The sequence below is a fragment of the Arachis ipaensis genome, chromosome B5 (assembly GCF_059453495.1).
Source record: "Arachis ipaensis isolate K30076 ecotype BB chromosome B5, ASM5945349v1, whole genome shotgun sequence".
In the NCBI taxonomy this organism is placed as follows: Eukaryota; Viridiplantae; Streptophyta; class Magnoliopsida; order Fabales; family Fabaceae; genus Arachis; species Arachis ipaensis.
Genome location: NC_142440.1, coordinates 34145415 through 34148957, shown reverse-complemented (window position 1 = coordinate 34148957; position 3543 = coordinate 34145415). Strand labels below are relative to the sequence as shown.

The following is a 3543-nucleotide window of genomic DNA, read 5'->3' as shown; positions in this document are numbered from 1 at the left end:
CAAAAAAAAAAATTTCGAAAAATTCATGCATGTGTTCATCATGATCTTCAAGTTGTTTTTGATGATCTTCTTTGTTTGATTTTTGCATTTTTATGGTTTGTGTCTTTTCTTGTTTTTCATATGCATTTTCAATTTGTTAGTATCTATACATGAAAAATTTTTAAGTTTGGTGTCTTGCATGTTTTTCTTTTCTTAAAAATTTTCAAAAATAAGTCTTGGTGTTCATCTTGACATTCAAAGTGTTCTTGCATGCATTGTGTGTTTTGATCCAAAATTTTCATACATTGAGTCTTTTTGATATTTTTCTCTTTCATCATTAAAAATTCAAAAGTAAAAAAAAATATTTTTCCCTTTTTCTTCTCATAAAATTCGAAAATTTGAGTTGACTTTTTCAAAACTTTTTAAAATTTAGTTGTTTCTTATGAGTCAAATCAAATTTTCAATTTAAAAATTCTATCTTTTTCAAATCTTTTTTAAAAATAATTTTTTTTTCATTTTTTCTTTCATAATTTCGAAATTTTCAAATTTTATTTTCAAAATCTTTGTCTTATTTCTATTTCATATTTTCAAAATTAATGCTAACAATTAATGTGATTGATTTAAAAAATTTTAAGTTTGTTACTTGCCTAGTAACAAAGGTTCAATCTTTAAATTTTAAAATCATATCTTTTTGTTTCTTGTTAGTCAAGTAATCAACTTTAATTTTCAAAATCAAATCTTTTTAAATTTCTTTTTCAAATCTTTTTCAAAATAAATTTGAATCACATCTTTTTCAAAATCAATTTCAAAATCTTTTCCAACTTCTTATCTTTTCAAAATTGATTTTCAAATCTTTTTCAACTAATCCTATCTTTTTGTTTGATTCTTATCTTTTCTCAAAACTACCTAACTAATTTTCTCTCTCTAATTTTCGAAAATTACCTTCCTCTTTTTCAAAATTTTCTTTTAATTAACTAATTATTTTAAATTTTAATTTGATTTAATTTTATTTTTCTTTTTAAATTTTTGAACTCTAACTGCATTTTAAAATAAAAACAAAAATATATTTTTTATTTAATTTTTGAATTCTTCCCTCTCTCATCTCCTTCTAATTATTTATTTATTTACAAACACTACTCTTCATCTCAAAATTCGAACCCTCTCTTCCTCTTGGTGTTCAAATTTCTCTTCTTCTATTCTTTTCTTCTTCTACTCACATAAAGGAATCTCTATACTATGACATAGAGGATTCCATATTTTCTTTTGTGTTATCTTCTTTTTCATATGAGCAGGAACAAGGATAAGAACATTCTTATTGAAGCTGATCCTGAACCTGAAAGGACTCTGAAGAGGAAGCTAAGGGAAGCTAAAGCACAACTCTCTGGAGAAAATCTGACAAAAATTTTCGAAAAAGAAGGAGACATGGCCGAAAATAATAACAATGCAAGGAAGATGCTTGGTGACTTTACTGCACCAAATTCCAATTTACATGGAAGAAGCATCTCAATCCCTGCCATTGGAGCAAAAACGTTTGAACTAAAGCCTCAATTAGTTTCTCTGATGCAACAGAACTGTAAGTTTTATGGACTTCCATCAGAAGATCCTTTTCAGTTCTTAACTGAATTCTTGCAAATCTGTGATACTGTTAAGACCAATGGGGTTGATCCCGAGGTCTACAGCCTTATGTTTTTCCTGTTTGCTATAAGAGACAGAGCTAGAATATGGTTGGACTATCAACCTAAAGATAGCCTGAACTCTTGGGATAAGCTGGTCACGGCTTGCTTAGCCAAGTTCTTTCCTCCTCAAAAGCTTAGCAAGCTTAGAGTGTATGTTTAAACCTTCAAACAGAAAGAAGGTGAATCCCTCTATGAAGCTTGGGAGAGATATAAGCAACTGACCAAAAAGTGTCCTTCTGACATGCTTTCAGAATGGACCATCCTGGATATATTATATGATGGTCTGTCTGAATTATCAAAGATGTCATTGGACCATTCTGCAGGTGGATCCATTCACCTAAAGAAAATGCCTGCAGAAGCTCAGAAACTCATTGACATGGTTGCAAATAACCAGTTCATGTACACTTCTGAAAGGAATCCTGTGAGTAATGGGATGCCTCAGAGGAAGGGAGTTCTTGAAATTGATACTCTGAATGCCATATTGGCTCAGAACAAAATATTGACTCAGCAAGTCAATATGATTTCTCAGAGTCTGAATGGATTGCAAGCTGCATCCAACAGTACTAAAGAGGCATCTTCTGAAGAAGAAGCTTATGATCCTGAGAACCTTGAAATAGCAGAAGTGAACTACATGGGGGAAACCTATGGAAATACCTATAATCCCTCATGGAGAAATCATCCAAATTTCTCATGGAAGGATCAACAAAAGCCTCAACAAGGCTTTAATAATGGTGGAAGAAACAGGTTTAGTAATAGCAAGCCTTTTCTATCATCCACTCAGCAACAGACAGAGAATTCTGAGCAGAATCCATCTAGCTTAGCAAATATAGTCTCTGATCTATCTAAGGCCACTCTAAGTTTCATGAATGAAACAAGGTCCTCCATAAGAAATTTGGAGGCACAAGTGAGCCAGTTGAGTAAAAGAATCACTGAAACTCCTCCTAGTACTCTCCCAAGCAATATAGAAGAGAATCCAAAAAGAGAGTGCAAGGCCATTACCTTACTTGGTGTGGCCGAACCCAAAGAGGAGGAGGAGGACGTGAATCCTAGTGAGGAAGACCTCCTGGGACGTTCACTGACTAATAAGGAGTTTCCATTTGAGGAACCAAAGGAATCTAAGGTTCATCTAGATACCATAGAGATTCTATTGAACTTCCTTTTACCATTCATGAGCTCTGATGACTATTCATCTTCTGAAGAAGATGAAGACATTGCTGAAGAGCAAGTTGCTCAATATTTAGGAGCAATCATGAAGCTGAATGCCAAATTATTTGGTAATGAGACTTGGGAGGATGAATCTCCATTGCACATCAAGGAACTAAATGCCTTGGTTCAGCAAACTCTACCTCAAAAGAAACAGGATCCTGGTAAATTCCTAATTACCTGTAACATAGGCACTATGACCTTTGAAAAGGCTTTGTGTGACCTAGGGTCAGGCATAAACTTAATGTCACTTTCTATAATGGAGAAACTAGGAATCTTTGAGGTGCAAGCTGCCAGAATCTCTTTAGAGATGGAAGACAACTCAAGAAAACAGGCTTATGGACTAGTAGAGGACGTGCTAGTAAAGGTTGAAGGCCTTTATATCCCTGCTGATTTCATAATCCTAGACACTGGGAAGGATGAGGATGAATCCATCATCCTTGGAAGACCCTTCCTAGCCACAGCAAGAGCTGTGATTGATGTGGACAGAGGAAAATTGGTCCTTCAACTGAATGAGGACAACCTTGTGTTTAAAGCTCAAGGATCTCCTTCTGTAACCATGGAGAGTAAGCATGAAAAGCTTCTCTCACTGTAGAGTCAACCAAAGACCCCACAGTCAAACTCTAAGTTTGGTGTTGGGAGGCCACAACTAAACTCTAAGTTTGGTGTTGAACCCCACATTCAA

At 34.1% G+C, this 3543-nt stretch overlaps 1 non-coding gene across 1 annotated transcript; it reads right to left on the bottom strand.

Moving 5' to 3' along the window:
- Nucleotides 1–1794: 1794 nt before the first annotated feature.
- On the bottom strand, nt 1795–1902 carry LOC148563809 (small nucleolar RNA R71). The gene has a single exon (XR_015883832.1). It is a non-coding gene; the product is annotated as a small nucleolar RNA R71 (small nucleolar RNA).
- Nucleotides 1903–3543: the final 1641 nt, after the last annotated feature.